This window comes from Podarcis cretensis, assembly GCF_951804945.1.
Source record: "Podarcis cretensis genome assembly, chromosome: 16".
NCBI classification, from domain to species: domain Eukaryota; kingdom Metazoa; phylum Chordata; class Lepidosauria; order Squamata; family Lacertidae; genus Podarcis; species Podarcis cretensis.
In genome coordinates this window covers 29,713,700-29,730,414 of record NC_137186.1, presented here as the reverse complement: position 1 = coordinate 29,730,414, position 16,715 = coordinate 29,713,700, and positions in this window count along the sequence as shown.

The following is a 16,715-nucleotide window of genomic DNA, read 5'->3' as shown; positions in this document are numbered from 1 at the left end:
CAAAATCCCAGGACAAAACAATTCCTTCAGCAGGATCCTTTCTGCTGCTGCTCTGAGCTGCTCTGGCTGATATCATCACGCTGTCTTGCAGGAATCCAGAGATGTCATTGTGGCCAGCTGGCAGAGCAAAGCGCTCCTATGAATCGCTGGGTTCGAAGGCAGCCGCCAGCTCCATCCTGTCTCTGCATTAACACAGAGGCTTGTGTGTGTGTGTGTGTGTGTGTGTGTGTGTGTGTGTGTGTGTGTGAGATGCTCACCATTTGCAATCTGACGCAGATGAATATGGTTCTTTGGGGAGTTTGCCAAAATGCCTCTGCGTAGGTTCCGTCTGGGGAAACAAAAACCTCTTCCAGGGGTTTTTGTACATCCCCAAAGAGCATCACATTATTAGAACACCAGGGAGCAATTGCTGGATCAGATCCATAGCCCATTGGAACATCTGGATTAGGCCAATGGCCCCTCTGGTCCAGCATTCTGAATCAGAAGAATAACATTTCAAGGCTGGTTTTATAGGCTGCTGTTCTGTGTTTTGATTTTGTGATGCCTGCAACCCATCCAGTGGCAGATCTACGTTTCTGATGCTTGAGCTGTTGTGGGGTTCCCTTTGCAACCAGCAACGAGGTCTGGGTAACCCTTGTTATCTTCTTCAATTTACAGCAACCTTCACAATGTACAAGCTGCTGACTCTCAAACTCTGAGTATGCTGAAATACGTACAGCAAAAAAAATGATCAATTTGAGTTGTGGGACTCAAATTGGGTCTAGCAGACCCAATTTTTTAAAGCAACGTGGACTGAAATTGCTTCTGGGGGCCCTTCAGGGTTAGGGGCCCTGGAGCTTAAGCTTTATTAGTTTCATTGTAGATCTGCTCCCCCCCAACCCCCCCTACTGTTGGCATTTTGCTTTGAAAGGTTTCCAAATATGAAATGCTCTAATTTTTTCCGCCTGCTCCTTCTGTTGCTGTTTTCTGCTGCCTCCCAGCTGCTTAAAGGTAAAGGGACCCCTGACCATTAGGTCCAGTCGTGGCCAACTCTGGGGCTGCGGTGCTCATCTCGCTTTATTGGCCGAGGGAGCCGGCGTACAGCTTCCGGGTCATGTGACTAGCATGACTAAGCCGCTTCTGGCGAACCAGAGCAGCGCACGGAAACGCCATATACCTTCCCGCTGGAGTGGTACCTATTTATCTACTTGCACTTTGACGTGCTTTCGAACTGCTAGGTTGCCAGGAACAGGGACCGAGCAATGGGAGCTCACCCCGTCGCGGGGATTCGAACCATGGACCTTCTGATCAGCAAGTCCTAGGATCTGTGGTTTCACCCACAACGCCACCCACGTCCCGGCTGCTTAGAGTAATGCAATTGTTGCTTCCACATCCCAGAATAGGCACATCTCACATGCTGTCAGTGCTTTGGGGAGATGACCGAGGGAGACACATGTGGCTCTGCTCTCCCCACACACCTCTGAGCTGCAGCTTCCTGCCTGAAGAGAAAAACTGAATTCTGAAACCATAGACTGCTGCTGCCTGTCGGTGTAGGGCATCTTGAGGTTGATGGAGCAATGTTTTCATAAGTTTCGTCCAGATGGACCAGTGGTCTGAACTGCTGGAAAGCAACCTGTGCTTCATCTCCTTTCTCTCAGAGCTCAGCTTCAATTGTGCCTCCCTTGGAGTTGGCTAAGCATCAGCAATAATCCCCTTTCTGTACAGCTCAGATGGTTTGGATGGGTCTGCCGTCACATGCTTAAACAGACTGGCTAATTCTGTGCTTAAGAAAGGCTCAGAGATATTCCCACAACGCACCTGGCTTGCATATGCAGGGATTTCCATCTCATGCCAATACTTCTTGGCCTGTGTTCAGGTAGTTTTTCTTTCTTATTCTTTTTATAAAATGCCTTAGAAATATTATTTTACTTCTGACAGGTGGGTCCTGCTCAAGGCTTACATGAAACTGAAGAACTCGTCCTCCCTTGTTCACATCCACCTCCCTCCCTCTTTCTTTTTCCTTCCCTCCATTCTGTTTGAATTTGTAAGCTCCTCAGGGCAGAGGCCGCCATCATCTTGATTTGTTGAAAAGTGCTACGCACATTGGGTGAGGAAGTTAAATAACAGCAGCAATGCCAAAGCAGCTCCTGCAGGCCGCTTTTCCATCATCAACTGCTGCCTTCAACGCTCGTCTGTGTGTTTTGTCAGAAAAAATAGTAGGGGGAGCTTCTGGCACCTGCTGTTACTCCAACTGTTCTGCTGTGGGTTTGGCAGGGGATTTCCCCCCCAACCTGTGTTCTCCACCAGGGCCAGGCAACACCTTTCAGACAAAGTTGGCAGTGTGCCCACAAGCACAGAACTAAAACGCATTTTCACAAGAAGGTCCGTGCGTTTGCTTGTGTGTGTAAGGCTAGGGATTTGATGCAAGTGAGCACATTTCTTTACAGCCACCACCACCAGGCATCACATAAATTCTGATGTTTTTGCATTGCTGCCATAACAGATACAGCAAGGTCTTTATTTATATATTCATAAAGGTAAAGGGACCCCTGACCATTAGGTCCAGTCGTGACCGACTCTGGGGTTGCGGCGCTCATCTCGCTTTATTGGCCGAGGGAGCCGGCGTACAGCTTCCGGGTCATGTGGCCAGCATGACTAAGCCGCTTCTGGCGAACCAGAGCAGCGCACGGAAACACTGTTTACCTTCCCGCCGGAGTAGTACCTATTTATCTACTTGCACTTTGACGTGCTTTCAAACTGCTAGGTTGGCAGGAGCAGGGAGCTCACCCCATAGCGGGGATTTGAACCACCGACCTTCTGATTGGCAAGTCCCAGGCTCTGTGGCTTAACCCACAGTGCCACCCACATCCCACTATTTATTCATAGCTACAGTGGTACCTCGAGTTACATACGCTTCAGGTTACATACTCTTCAGGTTACAGACTCTGCTAACCCAGAAATATTACCTCGGGTTAAGAACTTTGCTGCAGGATGAGAACAAAAATTGTGCTCCGGCGGCATGGCGGCAGCAGGAGGCCCCATTAGCTAAAGTGGTGCTTCAGGTTAAGAACAGTTTCAGGTTAAGAACAGACCTCTGGAACGAATTAAGCTCTTAACCTGAGGTACCACTGTATGTGTATTTACTAACTTGTGACTAGCAATGGGCGAATGGACCCAGCCTCAATTTAGGCAGAGTAGGGATGGACAAAGTCGTCCTTTTTTTCCTCTCCAGTTCTCATTTTCTAGTCTTCTGATCTCCATATTTGTGCATCAGCCTGCAATTTATTTATCTGAAGGCCCCGTGGAAATTCGCCAGCATATTTCCAATAATCCAGGTTTGCGCCGAGTTCTCATTTCTGCATCACTTTGTGATTTTTTTTTTAAAATCAGAAAGTCTTCATGAAAATTTGTTAGCCTTTCAGCACAAATTTCTCCAAATATTTTTGAATTGCAACCCCCCCCAATTATTGCAAGGAAATGCACTTTATACATGTTCGCTAAGATGTGCATTTTTATGAACATTCCCACAAAGCCACTTCCGACATCAGAAGGAGATGGTGTTGCGGGCTTCAGTATATCTGAAGGAGCGTCTCCTCCCCCATCGGTCTGCCCGGACACTGAGGTCCAGCTCCGAGGGCCTTCTGGCGGTTCCCTCACTGCGAGAGGCCAAGTTGCAGGGAACCAGGCAGAGGGCCTTCTCGGTGGTGGCGCCCGCCCTGTGGAATGCCCTCCCATCGGATGTCAAGGCGATGGACAATTACCTAACATTCAGAAAACATCTGAAGGCAGCCCTGTTCAGGGAAGTTTTTAATATGTGACATTTTAGTGTATTTTTCATCTCTGTTGGAAGCCGCCCAGAGTGGCTGGGGAAACCCAGCCAGATGGGCGGGGTACAAATAATAAATTATTATTATTATTATGTGCGGAGGCTGGCTTCCAGCCCCTGCGCTATCAGGGGAATCCTTGGGCCGTCATCCCCTGACGGCTGGCTCGGGTTGTGTGGCTTGCCTCATTTAAGGCAAGTGCGACCCCAGGATCTCCCTCTTTGGCCAGCGCAGCTGCAGTAAACAAAGCCAGGAAGATCCTGGAATGCACAGTGGCTCATATAGTGGCAGCACTGGGGGGTCGGGTCATTGACCACCCCAACATCCAGTTCAGCAAGGAGGCCCTCTGCCGCGAGGATGGCGCGCATCTTTCTAATGAGGGAAATTATGTTTGGTTGAATGACATATTTGCTGGGATTAGGGATTGGTTACGGCGTTTCCGTGTGCTGCGCTGGCTCGCCAGATGCAGCTTTGTCACGCTGGCCACGTGACCCGGAAGTGTCTCCGGACAGCGCTGGCCCCTGGCCTCTTAAGTGAGATGGGCGCACAACCCCAGAGTCTGTCAAGACTGGCCCATACAGGCAGGGGTACCTTTACCTTTACCTTTTACAGGTTTGAGGGTATTGGCGGCGAGCTTCACTCGAGTGGCGGCTAGGCATTGGTAGGGGTTGGGGGGGAGGAGCGTCATCACCTCCCCCAAATATTGAAAGGTGGTCTGGTAAAGGATTCTGGGGGGCGTGGCCCCGTCCGAAGCCTATGGAGGTGTGGGCCTAAGGCACACCCTGAGCGATGACCCTGGGGGAATCCCTAGTTGATGTGCATGAGCAGGACTCCCCCTACTGGTGGTTCACCCTTCCCGGTCTTCAAGCAAACAGGCTGAAGCCGGATAGTCGGATAGGACCAATGCCTAAGCCAATACCGTTCTTACCTGTAACCAATAAAGTTGTGGCCAATTTTAGCCCATTAGCCTTAATCAGTGGTGTCATGTGTCTTTATTTTTACTGGGGGAGGCGGGAACTCGCCACGCAATGCACTAATTTTTGGACACATTATACATACATGCATGCATTGCCAAATTTGGAGATGGGTGCATTTCAAAAACCATCTCCATTTGGGTTGGTGTGTTGCGTTGGAAATTGCAAAGTGGGTAGAAAAGAGTTCACTCTCCCCCCCCCCCGACCCCCAATTGCAGCGTTTAGTGCTGAGTGCCATTCTCTTTTGGGTACACACATCATCCCCACAGAAAGGTAAGAGGGAAATGTACCCTGAGATTTGCAGAAGCCCCGGAAGTCTCCAGGAGATTAAAAAAATCTCACGAATGGGGAAGGAAACCTGACCCCACACCACCCAATGTGTGCTGCAGAATGCTGTTATTTTTATTTATTCGATTTATATACTGCCCTTCACCGCAAGATCTTGGGGCAGTTCACAGGATGAAAATACCAGGTAAAAACACAAGGAAGCAGTTAAAAGAACCCCTCTCCCACAATCACATTTAGAAGGCTGTAGAATGACGCGGGTCATGGGACGTGGGTGGCGCTGAGCCTAGGATTTGCCGATCAGAAGGTTGGCGGTTTGAATCCCAGTGACAGGGTGAGCTCCCATTGCTCAGTCCCTGCTCCTGCCAACCTAGCAGTTCAAAAGCACATCAAAATGCAAGTAGATAAATAGGTACCGCTCCGGTGGGAAGGTAAACGGCATTTCCGTGTGCTGCTCTGGTTTGCCAGAAGCGGCTTAGTCATGCTGGCCACATGACCTGGAAGCTGTACACCAGCTCCCTTGGCCAGTAAAGCGAGATGAGCGCCGCAACCCCAGAGTTGGCCACAACTGGACCTAATGGTCAGGGGTCCCTTTCCCTTTACTTTTAGAATGACTCTCTGGAAAAGGTGAGTGTAAAGGCAGATCTAGGAGAGTGTGAACGGTTTGGTTGTGCCAGGTATGGAGCTGTCAGTAGCTTAGCATTTGGGGGGGCTGCTGCTGCAGGAGCAGTTTCTCCTGGTGCAAAATTGTTTGGAGGCTTGAAACACCCGGTGCTACCTTGATACAGCTGTGTGCTTCCATTGCTGGGCTCTTGAAAATGGCTTCTCCATGCAAACCAGGAAACTACCTCTCCAGAAAGGGAATGGCTCTTCTTTTCTTATCTCTGTGGACGTCATGAGGCGGTTGAATGCACATGCGTACTCCGTCCGTTTCCCTTGCTTCCACCCGCCCCAGGCACTGGCAACCCTCGCTATGCTACTGGGTGCTATAGCAGGCGTCGCAACACTGCCGTACAATGGAAGGCGAGATACAGGGCTGAGGGGACACCGTATTTTGGCTTTGTGCAGGGCGCCACTGAAATTTGAGTCGCCAAGGTCTGCCACTGGTGTCTTTTGAGGACACGGGAAGTGGCCTTGCACTGAGTCAGACCATTGGTTCATATAGCGTAGTATTGTCTCCACTGAAGAGCAGCAACTCTCAGGAATTTCATACAGGGGACATTTCCCTGCCCTGCTTGGAGATCATAACTGGGATGTTCTGCATGCAAAACAACTGATCTACCATTGAGGTACAGGCACATATAAGCAAGAGCAAAAAAGGAGAGTTGAGATCATGCAGGTAACTCTCTTTTTATTGCAGGCAGGGGTGTGCTCCAGGCATAAGAGGGCAGGAAGGTGAAACACATAAATTCTGGGCACGATTATTGTGTCCTCCGGGCCAGACGTTCCCCACCGTCTTGTACCTGAGTCACTCTTCAAGGAGATGCACGAACCTCGCTGCCAACGCTGCATTTAATATTGGCTCAGGCTGCGTCAGCCAGGAGCCTCTTTCAAGGCAATCACATTAGGGATGGGAAACTTTGTGCCAAACCAGTGAATGTCCTCATTTGCAAAGATCCAGCCCTGCAGAGCCCAGGCAGGCTCCCCGAATTTCTGTGATGCACAAGAAAGCTAGAAGCAGCCTGTCATGACTTGCCAAGTTGCCAAAATATTCTCTCTCTCCCCCCCCCCTTTCAGGGTTGTCTTAAAAAGGAGAGATGCTCTGATTTCCCAGCCAGTTTAACTGTGAGCAGGGAAGGAGATGTCAGCGTGGACCCCTTGAATTTGGCTTGGGTCTGGAGCGCACCACGACTTCAAGTCTCATTTTGACCAGTGCAGATTTCGAAAGGTAGCCAAGGTGGGGGGCAGGAAAGGGCAGCTGCCCTCCCAGATCAAGTAAAACAGGTGTGGGTAAACTGGCCCTCCAGATGTTTTGGGCCTACAATTCCAATCATCCCTGACCACTGGTCCTGTTAGCTAGAGATGATGGGAATTGTAGTCCCAAAGATCTGGAGGGCCAGAGTTTGCCTATGCCTGAAGTAAAACAATAGACATACTAAACTAACTGACCAATCATGTCGGTTCTGCCCCCCCCCAACAAAAATCCTGGCTTACACCCATGATCACTGCTATTTGTCCGTCTCCAAAGGTGCAATCCACATCCTGTGAATGACAAACCTCTCATTGATTTTCTCTTAAAAGACAAAACAAAACAAAATGCTATATAAAGCCAAGAACAACAGAAAAAAGAGAGGAGGCCCTTAACCAACAGACATAAAATTCACATCTCTGATTGATCGATTGGCTTTCAGAATGCGTGTGCCTAATGTGTGTGTGACTAAACTGAGAATTGGATTTATCTAAGTTGTGATTCAAAATTTGGGCCACCAGAAGCAAAAAGAGGGGAGAAAAACAACGGTCAATTTCAGGGGAGCAAACTTTCTTTTGTGGCTGTGGGATATCTTCTAACCATTGATCCTGTTTTGATATCTGTTGGGAAAGATGTACTGCTTATATGAAGGTATATGTTTGAATCAGGACTCATATTCTTGTTGTTAATCTGAGCTGAAATTTCTTTTGGTTATACAGTGGTACCTCGCAAGACGAATGCCTCGTAAGATGAAAAACTCGCAAGACGAAAGAGTTTTTCATTTTTTGAGTTGCTTCGCAAGACGAATTTCCCTATGGGCTTGCTTCGCAAGACGAAAACGTCTTGCAAGTTTGTTTCCTTTGTCTTGCAAGTTTGTTTCCTTTTTCTTAAAACCGTGCATTCAGGGGGTGCAGTTGCGACTTGACTTCGAGGAGCAACTCATAGCACGCGGTGTGGTAGCCTTTTTTGAGGTTTTTGAAGACTTTGGTGATTTTTGAAGCTTCTCCAAAATCCGTGCTTCGCAAGACGAAAAAATCGCAAGACGAAAAAACTCGCAGAACGAATTAATTTCGTCTTGCGAGGTACCACTGTATTTGCATATATATATGTTTGTGTGTATATGTGCATATTTGTGTGTCTGTGTGTGTATAAAATGGGGAGGGGAATAATGGCAATTCTTTCTCGATTCTGTCAAAAGATATCAACGTGATGCTGCTCAAATGATAGATACATGGCAGGACCAGCCTCGAATGTGGCAACCTGGAAGCAACGTTGCTTAAGAGGTTAAAGAAGGGAGAAATGGATTTCTTGGTTTAAAAAGAATTTTGAAACTGAAGGGCAAGCCCCGAAAGGAAATTTCAGGGTCCTCCTAAGTAGAAAACTCGAGAACGCCCCACTTAAAAGGAAGTTGGACCATTGATCCATTCAGCTCTGTGACGTCTCCATGACTGGCAGCATCTCTCCAGGGCTTCAAATTCTACCTGGGGATAGAATCATTGAACTGTAGAGTTGGAAAGGGACCCCAAGGGTCATCCAACCTCTGCTTAAAAACCACAAAAGGAAGGAGAATCCGCCAAGGGAGACTGTTCCACTGTCGAGCAGCTCTTACTGCCAGAGAGTTTTTTCATATGTTTAGTCGGAATCTCCTTTCTTGCAACTTGAAGCCCTTGGTTCGAGTTCTACCCTTCAGAGCAGGAGAAAACAAATCCCTACCAGAGAAGAATGGCAAATCAAGTTGCCGAAATGGCTGAAAATGACCGGAAGAATCAGAAATCAGGAAGACCAAAATTTTAATAAGGAATGGGGAAATTTTTATAACTTATCTTAAAGACCATTGTAAACAGTTAACATTGTTAGTAGGCTTGGAATGTCACTTGTAGTTTAATGGTGTATTTTGGACACAATGGAGAGGTAAAAGATTTGGATTATTATAAAAGATGCAGGAGGAAGTGATTAAGAAAAGGGCCCACAAAGGGGAGGAGGGAAGTCCAAGAGATTTCTCGGAATCTTGCTTTTTACATTGTACGTTGGATGTTGTTGTTGTTTAGTCGTTTAGTCGTGTCCGACTCTTCGTGACCCCATGGACCAGAGCACGCCAGGCACTCCTGTCTTCCACTGCCTCCCGCAGTTTGGTCAGACTCATGTTTGTAGCTTCGAGAACACTGTCCAGCCATCTCGTCCTCTGTCGTCCCCTTCTCCTTGGGCCCTCCATCTTTCCCAACATCAGGGTCTTTTCCAGGGAGTCTTCTCTTCTCATGAGGTGGCCAAAGTATTGGAGCCTCAGCTTCAGGATCTGTCCTTCCAGGGAGCACTCAGGGCTGATTTCCTTCAGAATGGAGAGGTTTGATCTTCTTGCAGTCCATGGGACTCTCAAGAGTCTCCTCCCGCACCAGAATTCAAACACATCAATTCTTCAGTGATCAGCCTTCTTTATGGTCCAGCTCTCACTTCCATATATCACTACTGGGAAAACCATAGCTTTAACTATACGGACCTTTGTTGGCAAGGTGATGTCTCTGCTTTTTAAGATGCTGAATGTATGTTGGATATGTGACTGTAAAATTTCAATCTGAAAAACCAAGTAAATAAAATTTTAAAAAGAAAAGAAAACAAGCTTGTTCTCTCTTCCATGTGGCAGTCCGGAAGATAGCTATCATGTCTCCTCAGTCTCAGTTTTTGGGGATTGAATTTGGGATCTTCTGCATGGATTAATAATAATAATAATAATAATAATAATAATAATAATAATAGAACCCTGTCCATTTGACTGCATTTTCCCAGCCACTCTAGATGCCAAAGCAGACTCTGTGTGCCTCAGCTATGGCCCCAGATAAGACGATTGATCCCACCATGGTGAAACTTCATTGGGACTAAAAGTTTGTGAGGCAGAACATCAAGCTGAGCATTGGGCTAGTTGGCTGTGATTGCGACCATCTGTTCAGCCAGGTAGCTGAGGGTTAATTGCCTCGGAAAGAAGGCTTTTGTTTTAAGCTTGGGGCAGCTGCAAAAATCGCCCGCCCCCACCACTATCCAACACAATCAGCCATTGAGCGCAGAAGAACAGGGAATCCAGAACAGGGCCGTGGAGATGGGAGGAGTCCTGAGTACTCAAAACTGGGCTGTTCTCTTCCACCTCTGCAATCCTGCCAACTGCCACAAAGACCAGCTATGCTAGCAAATGTCCCTGGTAAGTGGAATTTGGCTGTGCTTGCATTTTCATGTGGTTCTACCTTCCTGGAACCAAATGCAAACAAAAGGGGGCAGGTATCCTTCTAATGTGGATTTCTGGGACGCGGGTGGCACTGTGGGTTAAACCACAGAGCCTAGGACTTGCTGATCAGAAGGTCGGCGGTTCGAATCCCTGCGACGGGGTGAGCTCCCATTGCTTGGTCCCTGCTCCTGTCAATCTAGCAGTTCGAAAGCACGTCAAAGTGCAAGTAGATAAATAGGTACTGCTCCGGCAGGAAGGTAAACGGCATTTCCGTGCACTGCTCTGGTTCGCCAGAAGCGGCTTAGTTATGCTGGCCACATGACCCAGAAGCTGTACACCGGCTCCCTCGGCCAATAAAGCGAGATGAGCGCCGCAACCCCAGAGTCAGCCACGACTGGACCTAATGGTCAGGGGTCCTATCCTTCTAACCGTGTATGTCTCTGAATTTTGCGGTGCGGTTCTGTAACCAAAAGGGCGCACAAACATATGTACTTTAAGGGGAAATCGTGCATAAAAATGCGTATGATTTTAGTAAAAGTAGCATGTGAAAGAGCATTGCATTACAGATAAGAGCTTGCAAAGGTGTGTCTGTTAGGTGCATGGATGGTGGGGAAATTTGATCAAGGTCTCATGTGAAGCTGAACTTATCGAATCTCCGCTTTCTGAAAAGAATATGAGAACATGGATCAGAGCTATCCCTCAAAATTTGAACTCATCGGAATTTAGCTATGGAGTTATCCAATCAAACAATGTTCACCAAAATGCATATATTAGGGGAAAGCTTGCCTAAAAATGAATATATTGGTGAAGATAACACAAGCACAAACATATTCTGTTAGGGGAAGTTGCTTTAAAAATGTGTATGGTAGTCAAAACTGCATATGAAAAAGTGTGTGTCAGAAGAAATTCACACTAAAATGCCGATGAATTTTCAGGAGTATTTTTTAACCGCCCCCCCAAATTGCTTCAAAATGGGGAGAACTGAATTTACGACTGGGAAAATGAGAAATGGAGAGAACCGAAATTGACAGAGCCCTCCATCGCTAGTGAGAAATGAAGGGAACTGGGAGATGAGGATATATACCACAGAGCCAAAAAAGGTTCCTTGCTCATGTCTTAAAATTTGGGCATGTTTATCTGGTAGCTACTATATTCCCTGCTTTAGTAAGGTTAAAGCTTACTGGGAAATAATATAGAATGCACTGAAAAGGATGTTCAAAATAACTTTTGTAAAAACAAACAAACCCAGAAGCTTTTCTTTTGGGAATTATGGAGACAGAACTACCTAAATTGTATAGAAATTTATTTACGCTACTTGCCCAGAAGTGGAAAGAAGCAGAAGTCCCAGTAAAGGAAGAACTGATAGAAGAAGTGATGGGATATGTAGAAATGGCAAAACTTAAGGACAAAGGAAAAACTGAAGGACAAAGGAAAAAATAAGGACTCAAAACTTTTTTAAATAAAAGAATGGAAATGGTTTATTGAATATTTACAGATAAATTGCAAACAGATAAAAACATGAGCAGGATTACTGTAATAACCTGCAGTTTCCTAAGAGTATATATTTAAAGTAGATAATGAAATGAGCAAATTAAATGAATTTGGATACGCAGAAGATTAAAGAAATAAGTAAATTTAAGGAACTGCAGAAAGGGGGGGGGGGGGAAGGAAGTCAAACTTTGAAATATTGAATTGATTGTAAACGAATGGAATGTATAAACTTGAAAAGTATAAATAAAAACTTAAAAGAAGAAGAAGAAGAGTGCTACAGGTCCCACAAGGTAGATTCAATGTGGGACTCTGAGGCTCCTGAAAGGTTGTGGTTTGGGTTTCAGCCCTCTGCCATTTATGATCTAAAGGATGGAGCATCGATCTCCTGTCATTTCATGGCTCAATGAATTGTGCCCAAGTGCTGAGCAAGCTAATTTGGTAGGTGAATGCAGAACTCAGCGTTTTGAGATTTCCAGCTTCCTTAAAATAGCAATAATTGCAAGCTTCCAGTGCTTCTGGTATGTGGCAAAGTCTCAGAATCCAGAACTGGGGCTGATCAGGATACCAAGGGTTCATCGTTGCCCAAACCACTTGTTTACTGGCAGAAGGAAAATTAACATTTTACCTGGTATTTGAAGGATTGGTATTAATAATTGTATTAATAAATTAGTATAGTCGTAATGAGGCTATTACTGGGTTGTAATTGAAAACTAATAAAAATCATTATTAATTGTGCAAAATGAGCAGATATTTGCAGATTGTCTTTGAGTTTTCAAAGAGAATACTGATGTAGAATCTGATTTTTCTTGTTTTTTTTTTCATTTTGCTTTTAGCTCGCAGCCCTCCTATTACATTGTAAATCATGTTGCATGTATTGATCGATGACAATAACGGCTGCATGCACCCGATTAATGTTGCTTACCATTTCTCAAAAATGACACTTAGGGCATGTGACTTCTCTTAAAACATAACAATGCAGAGAATGAGCTCTCGCCAATATGGTGTTGTTCAACTGTACATTAAAGGTAAAGGTAAAGGGACCCCTGACCATCAGGTCCAGTCGTGACCGACTCTGGGGTTGCAGCGCTCCTCTCGCTTTATTGGCCGAGGGAGCCGGCGTACAGCTTCCGGGTCATGTGGCCAGCATCACTGAGCCACTTCTGGCGAACCAGAGCAGCGCACGGAAACACCGTTTACCTTCCCGCCAGAGCGGTACCTATTTATCTACTTGCACTTTGACGTGCTTTCGAACTGCTAGGTTGGCAGGAGCAGGGACCGAGCAACAGGAGCTCATCCCGTCGTGGGGATTCGAACCGCCAACCTTCTGATCGGCAAGTCCTCGGCTCTGTGGTTTAACCCACAGCGCCACCCGTGTCCCAACTGTACATTAGGCTATGTGTATATTCCACATCCTACAAGTTACAATCATAGCTGGAGAATCTGATTCCCCTGCATCTTTAAAATATCAAGCAGCTAGACCTCATGGTGGAGCAGAGACCATGCTTTAAATGCCTTCACTATTCTTCCTGATCTGGATTCCCTTCTGCTTCCTCTTCTTTGTCCAAAATTCCAAGTACTTTATTAACGACTTGTTTTAAAAGCCAGTGCGCTAGGCAGAACAAAGCAATAGTAAATTAGAGCCTCTGTGGTTTATTTAACAAAATGCATATACCAGTTGACTGTAGGAAAACCTCCAAGCAGTTTACAAGAAATGATCCGATGCCAAACGGCCAAGAGGACGTCCCTACGTCTGGCCCTACTATTTATAACTTCTAACTCCTCCTCCGAATTGGTAACAATCAATGTTCCCCAGCAACCCAATTAACCCTTAAGGCTAGGTTGCTGATCAATTTTGCCTAGTCATGCCGGGGCGGCCTGCTCCCCAACCGCAACACGTGCTCTCAGTTAGGGAGAACACGCTTTACAAGAAATGCTAAAACCATCAATAAAAACAGTTAACAACAGTCAAAAACTGATACAGTGGTACCTTGGGTTAAGTACCGTATTTTTCGCTCTATAAGATGCACCAGACCACAAGACGCACCTAGTTTTTGGAGGAGGAAAACAAGAAAAAAAATGTTCTTAATATCAGAAGCCAGAATGGCAAGAGGGATCGCTGCGCAGTGAAAGTGTTCTGGCGTCTGGGATAGCTGCGCATCCTGCATTCACTCCATAAGACGCACACACATTTCCCCTTACTTTTTAGGAGGGAAAAAGTGAGTCTTATAGAGCAAAAAATACGGTACTTAATTCATTCCGGAGGTCCGTTCTTAACCTGAAACTGTTCTTAACCTGAAGCACCACTTTAGCTAATGGGGCCTCCTGCTGCTGCCGGGCCACTGGAGCACGATTTCTGTTCTTATCCTGAAGCAAAGTTCTTAACCTAGCACTATTTCTGGGTTAGCGGAGTCTGTAACCTGAAGCGTATGTAACCTGAGGTACCACTGTAATTAAAATTAAACGTAAAAAGAAAAAGATTTAAACACCTCAACATCTACGTGTCTGGATAGGTTTCTTCAAGCTTTCAAAATAAGGACAAATGAAGAGCCCTGTTGGCAATGGCAAATGGCCCATCTAGTCTACCATCTTCTTCATGGGTAGGCAACCTAAGGCCCTGGGGCCGGTTGCGCCCCAACCACCTTCTCAATCTGGCCCGCGGATGGTCCGGGAATCAGTGTGTTTTTACATGAATAGAATGTGTCCTTTTATTTAAAATGCATCTCTGGATTATTTGTGGGGCATAGGAATTTGTTCATTCCCTCCGCCCCAAATATAGTCCGGCCTCCAACATGGTCTGAGGGACGGTGGACTGGCCCATGGCTCAAAAAGGTTGCTGACCCCTGATCTTGTTATTGCAGCAGCCAGCCAGATGCCTTTGGGATGCTTGCAGGAATGGCTCTGATGACAGCTGGGGCACCAAGTTGGGGAAGGCTACCATACTTTCCCCTACTTTTATGGTGCTGGAGGAGACTCTTGAGAGTCCCATGGACTGCAAGAAGATCAAACCTATCCATTCTGAAGGAAATCAGCCCTGAGTGCTCCCTGGAAGGACAGATCCTGAAGCTGAGGCTCCAATACTTTGGCCACCTCATGAGAAGAGAAGACTCCCTGGAAAAGACCCTGATGTCGGGAAAGATGGAAGGCACAAGGAGAAGGGGACGACAGAGGACGAGATGGCTGGACAGTGTTCTCGAAGCTACAAACATGAGTCTGACCAAACTGGGGGAGACAGTGGAAGACAGGAGTGCCTGGCGTGCTCTGGTCCATGGGGTCACGAAGAGTCGGACACGACTAAAGGACTAAACAACAACAACAACCATACTTTTCTGTCTAGAAGACAACCTCATGTATAGGACGACCCCTGTTTTGTGGGGAGATGGCACAGATTTGTTGAGCTTTTTTGGCAGAGGATTGCCTGGAGATTGCAGAAAATCGCTCACCCACACACATCCATAAATCCGCCTCCTGCCTGTCCCATCGCTGGCAGAAGCTGCAAATCGCCCGCCCAACTGCGTCCACCCAATCAACACCACCCATCGACACAGCAACCAATAGCATGCACAATAGCCACTGGCAGCTTCGGCAGCAACCAATCAAGCGTCCACCCTATGCACCACCCATGTATAAGATGACCCCAACTTTTTAGCATGATTTTTACAGAAAAAAACATAGTGTTATACACGGAAAAGTACAGTAATTTAATGTATGGTGTGCATGTATATATATATATATATATATATATATATATATATATATATATGTATATATAGTTTTTCAAATTAAAGTTTTACAATCACATATCCAACATACATCTTAAAAACAAGATTCCAAAGAATCTCCTGGACTTCTTTCCTCCCCTTTGTGGATCCTATTGTTAGTCATTTCCTCCTGCATCTTTTATGATAATCCAAATCTTTTACCTCTCGATTGTGTCCAAAATTCACCATTAAACTGCAAGCGTTTTTCCAATCCTACTAACAATTTAAACTGTTTACAATGGTTTTTAAGGTAAGTTATAAATTCCCCCCATTCCTTATTAAAATTTTGGTCTTCCTGATTTCTGATTCTTCCGGTCATTTTTTGCCATCTTGGCATAATCCATCAACTTGATCTGCCATTCTTCTCTGGTAGGGACTTTATCTTCTTTCCATCTTTGGGCCAATAACATCTGTGCAGTGGTCACATACATAAATAGTCTTTTCTGCTCCCTTGGGATTTTGGCACACAGAATTCCTAAAAGGAAGGCTTCAATAAGGCATGGCTTATACGGAATGACTAAAACAGTAGTGCCAATAAAGAAATAAGTAAGAATGTACTATTGAATAGAAGGCAAACACGTGTTTGCTTATCTGCAGTAAGGAGCAAGGGGCACGCTCTGTAGCATAGATGCAAACTGTATACCTGAATGAGCATCTCCACCCCCATCGTTCTGCCCAGACACTGTGGCCCTGCTTGCTTCTGGCAGTTCCCTCACTGCGAGGCTACAGGGAACTAGGCAGAGGGCCTTCTTGGTGGTGGCGCCCGCCCTGTGGAACACCCTCCCATCAGATGTCAAGGAAATTAACTACAGTGGTACCTCGGGTTAAGTAATTAATTTGTTCCGCAGGTCCATTCTTAAACTGAAATTGTTCTTAACCTGAAGCACCACTTTGGCTAATGGGGCCTCCTGCTGCTGCCGTGCTGCCGGAGCACAATTTCTGTTCTCACCCTGAAGCAAAGTTCTTAACCTGAGATAATATTTCTGGGTTAGTGGGGTCTGTAACCTGAAGCGTATGTAACCTGAAGCTTATGTAACCCAAAGTACCCCTGTAGATGATTTTTAGAAGACATCTGAAGGCAGCCTTGTTTAGCGAAGCTTTTACTATCTGATGAATTATTGTATTTTAATGTTTTGTTGGAAGCCACCCAGAGTGGCTGGGGAAACCTAGCCAGATGGGTGGGGTATAAATAATAATAATAATAATAATAATAATAATAATAATAATTACTATTACTATCATCATCATCATCATCCTAAGATCCCCTTGAGACATTCTCCTTAT